This window comes from Solanum dulcamara, chromosome 5 (assembly GCF_947179165.1).
Source record: "Solanum dulcamara chromosome 5, daSolDulc1.2, whole genome shotgun sequence".
Taxonomy (NCBI): Eukaryota; Viridiplantae; Streptophyta; class Magnoliopsida; order Solanales; family Solanaceae; genus Solanum; species Solanum dulcamara.
Window position 1 is genome coordinate 12,167,856 of NC_077241.1, and position 15,654 is coordinate 12,183,509.

At 37.6% G+C, this 15,654-nt stretch overlaps 1 pseudogene; it reads left to right on the forward strand.

Annotated features, from left to right (window-relative positions):
* The first annotated feature begins 14,209 nt into the window (after positions 1-14,209).
* On the forward strand, positions 14,210-14,329 carry LOC129890979 (5S ribosomal RNA; annotated as a pseudogene).
* Positions 14,330-15,654: the final 1,325 nt, after the last annotated feature.

A 15,654-nucleotide genomic window follows, 5' to 3' on the forward strand; every position in this document is an offset into this window, starting at 1 on the left:
AATTAATAGGAGGCTATGCGATATTTTAGGAAATTCCACTTCTTTCGTCATTTTTAAGTCATGTGATAGAGTTGAACTCTAACATTTTTCCTTCTAACGCTTTCTCTTTGTAATTACAGAATTATGCCTCCAAAAAGAGCTCACGTAAAAAGGAATGTGAATGAGGAGAAATAAGCTCCATAGGGTCCTAATGATCCTTTGGATAAACAAGACTCTCATGTAGAGTTTTGAGTGACTTTTTAAGTGCTTGCCCAAGCCATTTTTTCGCACAAGCTAATCAAGAAATTATTGCTCCTATAAACCCAAATGTGGGTATGATGGCTAGCCGAGTTCATGATTTCACTCACTGATTTCCATGGTTCTAATGTGGATAAGGATCTTTAAGAGTTTATTGAGGGTATTTGAAAGATAGTGGACATTATGGGAATTGTTCCTATAAAGAAGATGTACTTGGCAGCATATCAACTTAAGGGAGTTGCTCAGAGTTGGTATGAACAGTATAAGGGTGAAAGAGCTATAGATATGGGCCTTATTGATTGGGAAGTGTTCAAGAGTACTTTTCTTGACCATTTCTATCCATTGGAGTTGAGGGAAGCTAAGCTACAAGAGTTATTTAACTTGAGGCAAGGGAACATGAGTATGATGGAGTATGCACTCAAGTTTACTCAATTGTAAAAATATGCTCCTTTAATGGTTGTTGATTTTAGAGCTCGTATAAGAAATTTGTCTTGGGTGTGTCGGACTTAGTGTTCAAGGAATGTAGAGCCACCATGTTGATCAATGAGATGGACATCTCATGGCTCATGACACATACCAAATAAATTAAGGAAGAGAAGCTGAAAGATTGAGCTAGGGAATTCAAGAGGGTTCGGACCGATACATGTGAGTATTCTCATAGTAAATTTGGTAATGGTGGTCGTTCAAAATTTTTCCCAAAGTTCTCTGGCCAAAATTCTTCAAGCACTCTGGCTCCAAAATTTGATAAGGATAGGGTGTCTAACCCTAAGTTTCAAGAAGGAGCTTCGAGTGGTCAGAATATCCCCTCATGCAAGAAGTGTGGAAGAGGAATCAAGTAGAGAGTTTGGCAGGTTTTGATTTCTTGTTTTGGTTGTGGTAAGATAGGTTACCAAGTGAAGGATTGCCTTTGGGTGCTACTAGATGTGGTAGTGTTCAACCCCAGACTCAGACTCAGACTATTATAGGCCGACCAATTCAGTATGGTACAACTTCAGGTTCTGGTAGAGGTCAACGCTAAAATAGATTCTATGCCTTGCAGACTCGAATGGATTTTGAGGATTCTCTTGATATGGTTACCGGTATGTTACATGTCTTTCACTTTGATGTTTATGCCATGTAAGATCTAGGAGCAAATCTTTTTTTTATTACTCTTTATGTTTCCATGAAATTTGATGTTAGTCCTGAGATTTTATTACAATCTTTTTTGGTGTATACCCTTATTGGTGACTCAGTTTTGGCTAAGCGGGTGTATTAAAATTGCCCTATCTCAGTTTTTCATAAAGTTACATCCTGTGATCTCGTAGAGTTGATATGACTGATTTTGATGTTATTCTTGGTATGGATTGGCTTCATGCATGTTATGCTTCTATATGTTATAGAATCCGTGTGGTTAAGTTTCAGTTTCCTAATGAGCCAATCCTAGAATAGAAGGGTAGTAAATCTTTGTTCAAAGGTAAATTCATCTCGTGTCTTAAAGCTCAAAAAATGATTTCTAAGGGTTGTATGTATCATCTAGTATGGGTTAGGGATATGAATTCTAGAGCTCCTACTCTTGAGTCGGTCTTGGTTGTAAATGAGCTCCTAGAGGTGTTTCCCGATAATCTTTCCAGTATTCCTCCCGAAAAGGAGATAGACTTCGGTATTGATCATCTTCCCGATACCTAGCCTATCTCTTCTTTATTTCTCCTTACCGAATGGCACTAAGAAAACTTAAATAATTAAAGGATCAGTTAAAAGATTTTTTGGATAAAATTTTAATAGACCGAGTATCTCTCCATACGGTGCTTCAGTTCTCTTTGTTAGGAAAAAGGATGGTTCTCTCTTTATGTGTATTGGCTATTGGAAATTAAAAAAGTCACAATCAAGAATAAATATCCCATTCTAATGATTGATGACTTATTCGATCAACTTCATGGAGTAAGTTACTTCTCAAAGATCGATCTTCGATTGGGTTATCATAAACTTCGAGTAAGGGAATGTGACATACCAAAAACATCTTTTAGAACTCAGTATGGTCACTTTGAATTTTGTATTAACGAATGCTCCTGTAACTTTTATGGATTTGATAAACGGGGTGTTTAAGCAATATTTGGACATATTTGTTATTGTGTTCATTGATGATATTTTGATCTATTCTAGGAGTGAGGAGGAGCATGTCGACCCTTTGAGGATTGTCTTTCAAGTTCTCAAAGATCTTCGATGATTTGCTAAGTTTAGAAAGTTTGAATTTTGGTTGTGGTCGGTTTCCTTCCTTAGCTATATTGTTTTGGTGAAGGTATTATGGTACATCCTAAGAAAACTGAGGCGGTAAAGAATTGGCCTAGACCTTTCTCTTCTTCTGATATTCGAGGTTTCTTAGGTTTAGCCAGTTATTATAGAGGGTTTGTAGAAGGATTCTCTTCCATTGAATCGCCCTTGACTACTTTGGCTAAAAATAAGGTGAAATTTCAATGATTCGAGGCATGTGAGAAAATATTCCAAGAGTTGAAAGATTGACTTACTTCACCCTCGATGTTTACTTTACCGAAAGGGTCTGATGGTTTTGTGATATATTCTGATGCTTCGAGGGTTGGTCTTAGTTGTGTTCTGATGCAAAATGGAAAACTGATAGCCTATGCTTCTAGGCAATATAAGGTGCATGAAAAATATTATCCGACTCATGACTTGCAGTTAGCGGCGGTTGTGTTTGATTTAAAGATTTGGGGACACTATACATATGGAGTATATATGGAAGTATTCACCGACCATAAAAGTTTGTTAATATATTTTTAACCAAATGGATTTGAACCTTCGACAAAGGAAATGGTTTGAGTTGTTGAAGGATTACAATATGAGTGTGTTGTACCATCTGAGTAAGGAGAATGTAGTTGCCAATGCTCTTAGTAGGTTGTCCATGAATAGTATTGCTCATATTGAGGATGAAAAGAAGGATTTAGTTCATGATATTTGTATACTAGCTCGTTTAGGTGTTTGCTTGGTTGCTTTGGAGGATAGTGGCATTGTCGTTCAAAATGGTTCTGAATCATCCTTTATTGTGAATGTTAAGGCAAATCCAAATTGTTATATCCCGTATTTTTATACGATAGATTATTCGTAGGCTAATCGACATAAGTCCAAGGACTTTTAATTTAGATTTTAATAATCACACGGTTTGCTAATTAATTACAATTAATGGAAATATTAGTGGAGATTTAGGATTAACTTACCATGATTGATTTATTAAGTAGGGATTAGTGATTAATTTTGATTAATTAGCTAAATTAGACCACTAAGTGGGCCCCACAAAATGTGGCTTAATTTGATTAGCTCATGGAATATTAATGGGACGCATGTCAAGGACTGGACATATATCAATCAAACAGGCAGCATATATAAGCTAATTAGATGACTCATATTCATAATTCATCCACAAAGCTAATGGATAGAGAGAGAGGCTTTCCTTCATAAAATTGAATCATAGAGAGAGAAAGGGAGTTTGGCCATGGCTAGCTGAACTTGAAGCTCTTAGTTATGATATAAAAATAATTTTTCCAAGGCTTTTCAATCATTTGGAAGGTCATCAATAATGTGAACTAACCATTGGAGTAGCAAGAAGGCCTAACGTTTTAATTCACTAAATTTCAGCCAAGTTGGGAAGCCAAGTTGTTAAGGTAAGGTTTGATCAATTTCTACACGTTTTAGTAGGTATTTGGACTTATTGCAATTTGGTAAATGTGAATTGAATCTATGGAATGATATATGTTGGTATTGAGATGTTGTTAGGTCGTGTAAGGAGGCTATTTAGTTTGAAATTTGTGAATTGATTTGACTTAATATTTTGGTTGTTGTTGTCATGGATTTTATGGTTAGAATGAAGGTATTCAATGATGGAAGTTGAAGTTAAATTTATTTGTGGGCTGTTGTAAGGATTATTGTGATAATAATGTAGTTTATGTTGTTAGTTAGATGATATTTTGATATGTCATTGTCGTTCTTGTTGGTCTTGAAAGATTAAGTGTAACTAAAGTTATACATGATGTTATTATATTGGTTAGGCTGTTAGAAAATCATTTTGATAAGAATGTTGAGACTATGGGTCATTAAGGATAATTTGGATATGTGGTAGTCGTATGTAGATTGTTACCGAATGTTGTGCATGTGGGCCTTTTTGGAATGTTGTGTGGGCTGTTTGGAATGTTCTCGAATCTATCTTGAATAGATTCAGTATAATACTTGAACGTACAGTTATTGGTGTTGGGTTAACTATTATGTAATTGGTTTAAATATAAGAAAACCATCGTCTAAATTATCTATAAAGGAGTTGCTAAAGTTGGGATAAGTTTTGAATCTCCTCGTAGCTTAACTATAGTTCTTAACATCTTAATATAGGTTGCGATACTACTGGGTAGCGTATACATATTGTGTTGTAAATAAACGCTAAAGGTCTATAAAGCTATCCCTTCTTTCTTTTGGCATGTTTTAGATATAAGAGATATATGATATGAGCTTTGGAGTAATTCCATTCATAGGTTTTGAATATAATTCATGATTCTTATTCACTTCTTGACATTAAAACTATTAAAGTAGTTGAGCTACTACCCTTGAGTCTTCAATACGTTGGGCAGTAGTTGGTATGTGAAAGTCCCTATTCTTAAAGACCCTATAATGATTAATGTCCTTAACTTTCATAAGTTGTCTAGCATTATCTTGATACGTGTCTATGATCCCTGAGGCTTTATTTAACATAGTTCATAATGACATTCAAAAAGTACTGAACATAACTATCGCCCTGATACTCAAGTAGTAATTAGCCTTTTTATCTATTGAGTCTCAAATGATGATCTAAATGCATATGGTTACACACCACTCTGCTCGTGCATACTATTACTACATTATTCACTGAGTCCCTCACTGGCAGGCCAGGTACGTGATATGATAATATGATGTTGTGATGATATGATGATATGATTATGGCACCGAGTCCCATGACGGGCTGGGTACGGCATATGATAATGATATGTATGGTTTCATTTATAAAATACAAATACAGTGATTTTTTGATTATCATACTTGTCTCCTGAATCTCTACTTCAGATGTGATCTCCTTTATGGTATTTTATGCTTTATATACTCAGTACATATTTCGTACTGAACTCCTCTCTTTGGGGGGAGGGGTGTGTTTCATGCTTGCAGGTACAGATACTCATTTCGGGGATCTGCCAGCTTAAGATTTCCATTCAGCTATTTTGGGAGTGATCCATTATCCCGGAGCCTAGACTTTTGGTACAGATCCTTTTGATGTATATATTTTCTTATCCAAGGGTACGACGGGGCCTTGTCCCGTCATATGTCACTGTTAATACTCTTAGAGGTCTGTAGATATATGTGTGGGTTGTATATGGATGTTTTCCAGCTGTGCTAGTATGACTTATGTTTTGGGACAATTCTTTCGTAGTGGCAGCCTTGTCTGCTTGTGTATATGTGTATATAGTGGGACATTCCCATATGCTAAGACAGCCTCATTGGCTTATGTATTATGTTATCTATTGATAGTTGTGACTCCTTCGGAGACAGGTTGCCTGATATATATATACTTATGCGATAGTTCTGAGACTAGGCTTTTATCTTTATAGTTTCTATATTATGTTTAGTTGTGGATTGATCATATAACTAACGGGTGTATATACGAGTTTCTAGCTTGGTCACCAATCACGGCCTATGGGGTTGGGTCATGACAAAAATAATAATCTAACTTTAGTTGAGTTAAAGAAAGTGGTTGCAAAAAAATCCATTGAGGATTTCTCCCAATGAGGATATGGTGTGCTTAGATATTAGGGTTGTTTATATGTTCCTAATGTTTATTCCTTGAGAGAGATGAAATTATCTGAAGCTCATAGTTTATGGTATTCTATTCATTCGGGTTCCACAAAGATGTATCGAGATTTGATGAAAGTGTATTGGTGGAATGACATGAAAAAGAATATTGTGGAGTTATAGACTAAGTGTCCAAATTTTCAACAAGTGAAGGTTGAGAGTCAAAAATTGGGAGGTTTAGCTCAAAATATTGAGATTTCTATTAAAAGTGGGAAGACTTGAATATGGACTTCATCACCGGTTTACCTCGTACTCGTAGGCAACATGATTCAATTTGGGTTATCATTGACCGAATGATTAAGTTGGCGCATTTTACTCCCATTAAGACTTCCTATTCAGCTGAAGATTATGCCAAGCTTTATATCTGAGATTTGGTTAAGGTCACGGTGGTCCATTACCTATCATTTCAGACCAAGGTACTCAATTTACATATCAATTTTAGAGGTCATTTTAGAAGGGTCTTGGTACTCAAGTTAAGCTTAACATAATTTTTCACCTTTAGACTGATGGTCAAGCCGAGCGTACTATTCAGACCTTGGAGGATATCTTGAGGGCTTGTATTATTGACTTCAAAGGTAATTGGGATCATCACTAGCCATTGATCGAGTTCGCGTACAACAATAGTTGCCATTTTAGCATCCAAATGGCTCCATTTAAGACTTTATATGTTAGGAGGTGTAGATCTCCTATAGGCTGGTTGGAAGTTGATGAAGTTGAGTTGATAGTACCTAAGTTGGTTTGTGAGGCTATAGGGAAAGTTAGATTCATTAGAGAAAGATTGAAGACTGCACAATGCCGACAAAACTCATATTCAGATGTAAGGATTAGAGAGCTTGAGTTTGAGGTTGATGATTGGGTTTACTTGAAAATCTCAACGATAAAGGGTGTGATACGTTTTGTTAAGAAGGGGAATCTTACTCCCCAATATATAGGCTCATATCAGATTCTGGGGTGCTTTGACAAGGTAGTCTATAAGTTGGATCTGGGTTTGGAGTTGGCATCACTACATTCGATGTTTCATGTTTCATTGCCGAAGGAGTGTGTTGGTGATCCTAGCTCTATTGTGACTTTGGATATATTGGTGTGAAGGACATTTTATCATATGAAGAGGTTCCAATCGAAATTCTATACTGGCAATCTGGAACTTGAGTAAAAAAGAAGTTCCATCGGTGAAGTTTCTTTGGAGGAACCAACTAGTTGAGGGTACTCCTTGGGAGGCCGAAGCCGATATGATTTCACGATATCCTCATGAGAATCTGGGTCGAGTCCCATTTCAAAAGTTGAGTCCCACATTGGGTATCAAGGTCGGCTCTTAATTTAGATGTCGGGTGTACCACCCCAATTTTCTTTTTATGGTTTTTTCTAAAAGATTGTCAGGTGATCCACGTTATCTATGAAGTTCTATGTGAGCAGTGATGGTTGTAAATAGGTTTAGAGGGATTTGGAAGGAGTTGGAGTCCAAGTAATGAGTCGTGGTAATCAACCTACTTGTGTAAGCTACCGACTTAGATGTCTTACATAACAAAGCTACTTGAGTACATGTCGAGCTTAAGTAGCAAGAATTTCATAGGTTCTTAAAGTGAGACGAGATTCCGAACCTACAAAAGAGGAATAAGGAGACGACACACCTACTTTGAATGAGTAGGTGATACACCTACTTGGACCAAGTAGGTGACATACCTACTTGGAGTGGACCTCACGCTGCCACGTGACAACTTTGGATTGGGCGCATGGATGAGATAGCGCCCTAGGGGCTGGACATGTGTCACCCCTAGGGGATTTCACATGTCACACTTTAAGGGAGAATATATATACATGCAAAGATGACTAATATTTCATCTAGACCTCATTATACAACTTAGAAAGTGAGAAAAGTTGAGAGAAAACGTAGAGAATTAAGAGAGGCAGCCACGGATTTGGCTTGAAACAAGGTAAGTCCTACGATTTTATTCCGTAAATTAATTTTCTAACGTATTCTTTGGTTAAGTAATGGTTTTAAACAACATAAAATTTATAATTGGGGCAGCGAGGAGGTTCTTTTTCTTGTTAACAAACCCATTTTGGGATGAGACTGTTGTTAGTAATATTAGTATAACTCCTTTTGTAAAGATTCGTTTCAAGTGATTTAAGATGTTTTGGAAATCTATTTCATAGGGATATAACTTTAATTTAGGCTCTAAAATCCATTTTTACTTTTATATGTTCAAAAAAGCGTGATGAAGTATGAGGGAGGTGTTGCCCAGATTTTGTTTCGGAAATCCTACATGGACTGTTGTTGATATTTTGGGCATATCGTTTTGTACAGAATTGTTGTAGGGGTGATTCAAAATTGTATGAGACCCTAAGACATATGTATATAACTTTCATTAGGCCACAAAGCCTGTTTCCCCCATTTAGCCCTTCAAAATTGAGCAATAATACAAGACAGTAGGCTGTCCAGAATTCCTGTTTTGATAGTTTGGGCTGATTTTTATTGATTTCATGTTTAGTTTCGATATGATGAGACTCTTAAACTTAAGTGTATATTTTATTATGTATTTAAGGTGTATATGTACTTATACCAGCTAAGAGGAATTGTTTGACAAAGTGGATTTTGGTTGGTCTATGGCGTAGAGGAATTGAGCTCCTCGAATTGTGGTAGAAATTGTCATCTGCTAAAATGCCAAGGTTTGTGTATAAACTTGAACTTGGAATATTTTATTTTTCTGAAATTTGAAGTATTTTGATGGGTTGTTTCCTTACTCCTTGTCTTGTATTATGGTATGACTATTATCTCAAGTATTGCAAAACTTTCGCTAAATCGCCCATTTGTACGAATTGCTTGATCATTTTGCATTCTTGTTGGGACTTCGTCCTTCTTGTTACGGTGAATCGTCATCGATATTGGCATGCCTCTCGATTCGGATCTTGCCTATATTGACTTTGAATTTACATTTTGTCTTGATGATGGGGTTTCGTCCATTCTCGAGTATGAGTGAAAAGCCACTTTTAACATGGTTCTTGATTCTCTTGATATTGGGTGATGACTGTCATGACCCAACTCCCTAGGCCATGAATGGGGTCCGACCTAGACCCTCATATACATAAATCTCAACTATAAGAACTATACACAAGAATCCAAAGGGTGATAGCAAATTCGTCTGCATATAGCCTCTTCCATTTGCACCATGTCATGCAAGGGCCGACAAGGATACCCCAACATAATAACATTTATAATATGTCATATAGGTACAACTGAATCAAACTCGTAAACATCCCATCTATATATGTCTACAAATCTCTAAGAATATTAATAGTGACATATGGAGGGACAGGGCCCCCACCATACCCCTGAATAAATAACTGTATACATTATACGATCAGCACCAAAAGCTAGACTCCGGAATAGTGGAGCACTTCCGACATAGTTGAGTAGGAGTCTTAAGCTAATGGATCTCCAAAGTAAGTATCTGTACCTACGGGGATGAAATGCATCCCCCCTTCCCGAAATACGGGAGTTCAGTACGATATATGTATTGAGTATGTAAAACATAACACATCATAGCTAAGTCCATAGCTGAAACAAAGATGCAAGGGACAAGTGTAACAATTAACAAATTAATGTACCTGCACCTTAGGACACGTAGTCATATACATCATCATACGCTGTGCCCGGCTCGCTAAGGAACTTGGTATCATAACTATTTCATCATATTACCATATCATCAAATCATCATCCCCTCTCAACATGTATATTATTTCATCAGGTCATCATATACGGCATCATATCATATATACGGCATAATCTTATCGTATATGTCATCATAGTACATTCGATCCACTATGGGGATCGGGGTCACAAGTGTATCCCTATATTTTAATATGCATGCCTACGTAAGTATCCGGCCCTTTAACGAGGGACTCGGTGAAAGAGTAGTGTACATAACGTACCACACCCGGCCCCTTTATGGGACTCGGTGCCATTATCATACAGTAAAATATATCGAGGAATGTTTGGCCTGATCCATAATTTAAAACAATGCAGAATAACATACGGCTCGATCCACATTTTTATCATATTATCATATATATATATCCGGCATGGGACACGGTGAAAAACTTTATCACATACGGCGTCATCGTATGCTTCAACTACATCGTATACGGTATTTCATCATCGTATACTTCATACATACAAATACATAGTTGGCCTGGGACTCAGTGAAGGAGTAATAAAGCTGTGCACGATAACATTCCCAGCCCATCATGGGACTTAGTGAAAGAAGGGTTACCATATACACGAGTAGAGTAGTGAGAAACCATATGCAACTAGGTCATCTCCTGAGACTTAATGAAATAGTCAAGTGAACCGTCACTTGAAGACCAGGGAAGTAATTCTCTGAGGTACCCTTTAGATGTTATTAGGGATTTCATCAATTAGGGCCTCAGGAACCACAGGCGTGTACCAAGATAATGCCACACAGTTTATGCAATCAAAGACACAATTTATACAATCAGACACATAGCTTATGCAATCAGATATACAGCTTATGCAATCAGAGACATTTATCCTCTCAAAGCCTTTCAGAATAGTAGCTTATATTTCCACTTATTATTCAATTTATAGGTGGCTCTGGAGTAGTAATCTAACTACTTTAGGACCCTTAGTATTCAAAGGTGACTTCGAGTCACGAATTACATCTGGAACCTCTAAATGGAATTATCTCTAAACTCATATCAGACGTCATTTCCCTTACCTTAAGCCCTTTTCAAAGAGAGAAATAGGCAAGCCATATATGTACTACTTATTATCCTATAAAAGACTTGAAAGGCGAGGACTCAACTTACTGCAGGAGTTCTAACATCCAGAAGTGAACAAGGGTCTTGAATCCTACTCAACGCTTTATGAATGGAATGACTCCTAAATTTCGTATATATATAACTTAAGGCTAAGACATGCCAAAAGAAAAGAAAGGGTAAGCTTCACATACCTTTTGTGGATTAACTGTAATTCAGCTCTCCTCGTTACCTCCTTGACCTAATAACATAAGAGTAATACTGATTTAATGACCTTTCACTTTCCTATTTCCAACTCTACAACCAATTACCCATAGGAATCATTTCCTTACCAAATATCCTCGACTAGTTTGTTACTAGTTCCAAAGTTACCAAAAATCGGACAGCATCTCCCCTATAACTTCAACATCCTTAAAATTTCACTAAGAAAAAATATTAACAACCATACCAACAACAACCAGGAGCATATACATAAATAAATTACTTCAACATTATCCAATACAACTCCAAACAACTAGCTCAAAACTACGATACCAAAATAGAGTTTTTAACCTTTATTTCATAAAACCTTTAACCATACTAAATGGAGGGTCGTGTGGCTGCAACAAGAAGCACGCACACCCTTTTTAGAACCCTTTACAGACCTGCAATACACAACCACACCAGCTACAACCGCGGCCCACAATCACAACACCCTACATGACTTCGATTTAGCTATGACGACTTCAATTTAGTTTGTTTCTAACGTCAAGCATCCTTATGCAATTTTTCTACTTCCAACCTTATTTAATAAATGTAATATACCTCATAAAATCATCATAAACTCCAATTTGAAAGAGAAAACCTTACCTTGCCCGAAACTCGCCAAACTCGCCAAAACTTACCTCAGAAGTTCCTTTAGCGCGACTAAAACATTGTGGCTGCTTGCTAACATTTTGTTGCTTCTCCAAACCATAAATTTAACTTACTAACATCTTCATAACATTGTGGTTTACCCTAGATAATTAATTCACAAAACTAAATCGGAGGCTTACCTTTCTTTCTCCTTGGCCGAACCTACTCTCTCTCTAGTTCTAGATTTTTTTTCTCTTCTTTCTTTCTCTAGAAGTCTCTTGAACTAGGAAGATAAATGAATTTCTTGTAGATAAGAATGATTCATAACATATATATATATAGAGAGAGAGAGGCTACTTTAGGGGGTGACTCATGTCAAGCCCTAAGTGGTGACACATGTCAAGCCCTAAGTGGTGACACGTGTCAAGCCCTCATTGGGCCAACATATCCCTTCCTCCTATCATAGGCTTCCACGTGGTAGGTGGGGACCACCCCACAGCTTCTGTTATATGGAACTCTCCCTTGATGCCATGTGGCACTCTCTTATACTTCCATGTGTCACTTTCTTTTAGTCCTCATGGATTCGTAATCTCGTCTTACTTTACGAACCTATGTAATCCTTTCTACGTAAGCTTGGTATGTACTCAAGTAACTTAAGTATGTAAGATTTCCAAGTTGGTAGCTTACGTAAGTAAGTCGAGTCCTACGACTCATTATTTGGTCTCGAACTTCTTTTGGATTTTTACAATGTTACTTCCAATCTTCCCTATCATGAGGTGTCACACTCTCCCTTCCTTAGAGTTTTTTTATAGCGTTATGGGCTATCCGGATCCCATAGTAACTTCTAAGAAGCTTGAGAAGCTTTAAGAAACTTTAAGAATCCTTCCAAAAACTTAAGAACCTTTCAAGATACTTAAGAAGCTTAAGAACCTTCCAAGGTACAAAAGTATGGGGTGTAACATCCTTCCCCCCTTTAGAACATTCATCCTCAAATGTGAACCAAAACCCTCCTCAAGATCTTATACTGACTATAGAGAGTGTTTCTCTGTTCTATCGCAATAATACATACTTTTACCGAGCAATTAATATCAGAGTTCCAAAGGTTGGGATTACCTATAGATGTAGAGAATAGGTACGGATACTTGTGCTTTATTTCCCTTTCATCTTCCCAGGTCATTTCTTTACGACTCTTGTTTTACCATAACACCTTGATGGAATCTATGTCCTTAATTTACCACCCTTTACTCCGCTCATCTAGGATGGCAACCGGTTTCTTCTCGTAAGATATATCCTCTATGACCTAGATATCCTCTGCAGAATATACTTGGGATGGATCACTAACACACTTTCGAAGCATCGATACTTGGAAGACTGGATGTACTACATTCGTATCTGCTAGTAAGTCCAACTCGCAGGCAACCTTGCCTATTCGGCGGAGGGTCTGATAAGAGCTAATACATCTCGTACAAGGACTAAGGTCCTCTTTCTTGCTGGATCTCATTACTTTCTCTGTGGATAACACTTTTGAGAGTGCTTAATTATAACTTGAAACTCTAGAGATCGACGTCAATTATCCGCGTTTGACTTATGTCGACTCAAAGCTACTAATAATCTCTCTCGAATGAGCTTCACCTTCTATACTTCTTATTGAACCATATCTGGGTGTATTAGTCATGTTTTACTTCCATCAAACCAATCAATTGGCAACCTACACTATCCGTCATACCAAGTCTGATACGGGGCCATCTGGATACTAGAATGATAGTTAATATCATAAGTACTTTTGACAAGTGGTAGGCAATTGTCAAAGCTACCTTTGGAGTCAACCGTATAGGCCCGCAACATATCGTCTAATGTTTAGCTAGTAAGCTTAGTCTTTCCATCAGTTTGAGGGTAAAATAGTGTACGAAGACTTATCTGTCTTCCCAATCTCTTCGTAAAGTGATCTTTGGTAGTTAACTATAACTTGGGCTCCTTTGTCTAGGAAAATAGCTATGGGAACTCCATAAGGTCCTACCACCCTCTTGACCAATAATTTTACACTATCTCGGCTGAGCAGGTAGTCTTTGATTGGAGGAACATGGGCTGATCTTCTTAATCTGCGGATAATATTCCATATAGAATTATCTGTCTAGGGAGTGCAAAGTGAGTCTTGTAGCCAAGGTCATGTTGTGGAATCTTCGACCTCGTATATTACTTCTTGCCTTCTTTAGATGATATCAATTGGTACCCTCACCTTTTTGGGTTTTGCTTTTTGCCCATCATAGTTAGCTACCAAGTTGTGCTGAAGTCCTCTCACACAATGACCTGTATAGCCATTCTGTGGTTTGCCTATTATTAACTGGTATTATGTTGAAGAACTGTGCCATACAAGTGTGCCATCTGTTTGTAATCAGCTAATCCTACTTGCGTTGCTTAAGCCCTTTTATAATTCCCTTAACATAACCTATAACACTCTAGGTACATAATCTCGTGTTGTTGCTTCGCTGCTAGTTTGGATTCTTCCATCTTGTGCGATCATAGTAGCACTAACGCACCAGATCCCACCAGAATTTCAAAGTTAAATGTTCTTAGGTGAGAGTAGTACTAGGATGGGTGACCCTTGTGGGAAGTCCTCGTGTCACGTTCCATTGCAATCCTTGCAATAATATGCGAAGGCACTCAACCTAGCCCAAGATTTACCTTAGCGTCTTTTTGTTAGTCTTCATGCTTTGCCTTGCCCTCTCCGCCCTTGTCTTACACTCAACGTCGGGATAGATCGTTGGTTCAACCACGGCTAGGTCCTATATTTTCCTTAGTACTCACCCCATCTCGGTAGTTTGGTCTAACCCATCTTAACATCTCTCTATGACGTATCCAAAACATCCTAGCTCCTTTTCTCATGTATTTCTCACTTGACCCTATACTTAACATATACATATTTATAGGTTACATAACCATTCTGATACAACTTGTATAAGATAGACATAATCTTTTCGTTTCCCGGCCCATCTTGATTTACATATCGACTTCACACTAGAACTTGCTTGCGCCAATGCTATTTTGTCCTACTCCTTTCTTTTATTCCTTTACATACTCCTTGGTCTCCTCATTTCCTACCATAAGAGATTTTCTATTATTTCTCCTTGCTACTTATATGTCACCATACCAGCGGACAATGACATTGTTGACATATCTTAATCTTTGCCCAAACACAGCCCTACTACCTTTTATAGGTCCTTAGTTTACTCAGTCCTACTCTCTTATCGTATTCACCCATTGTGGTAGGAACCCATCCCTTAGGGTTATACCAATGATTCTTTACACGGTCTTAGATACCGCAGCTCCTATTTGTTTATTGTTGGCCTCAAGCTCCTGCTAACTTGTGCCGGTATGGGAAGCGTTCCTGTCAACATGTAATAGTGTCAGTTGATTTTATCTCATACGTGTATTTTTGTCATCCATTTCCCCTCTTTAGGGCATACCCATGTCATCCTCTGTTTATTTTCAACTGTTCATAAGCATATGATTCTGTTCCAACACATTTGACATATTTCACCATGTCTACACCTTCTGTTAACTCATTTATACTTTAGGTTGCCCCTATAAAAAACCTTAATACAACCATGGGGTGCTTAGAATTCTCGATAAATAGTACACAATCTAGTCCAAGTACTGGTACTCGAGTCATATAACTAATGTAGTAGCTTAGTCGAAGCCGCATTTCCTTCATCCCAATCAGTACATCACTAGTGCTTATAATCGTGTCTGATTCTCTATTCGGGGGTACTTATACTCTGATGACACGTGTTTCTAGCTTTGCTATAACACTCTTTTCATCCCAATGAATATCATTTGTTCCTCTTAATGGACCCGCAATGCATCAATGGTCTTGCGGAGCTACCTCCCCCCTCATTCTTGAGGGGTCTTAATATTTTCCACAGTGGAGGTACATATACACAATACCCTTTTCTT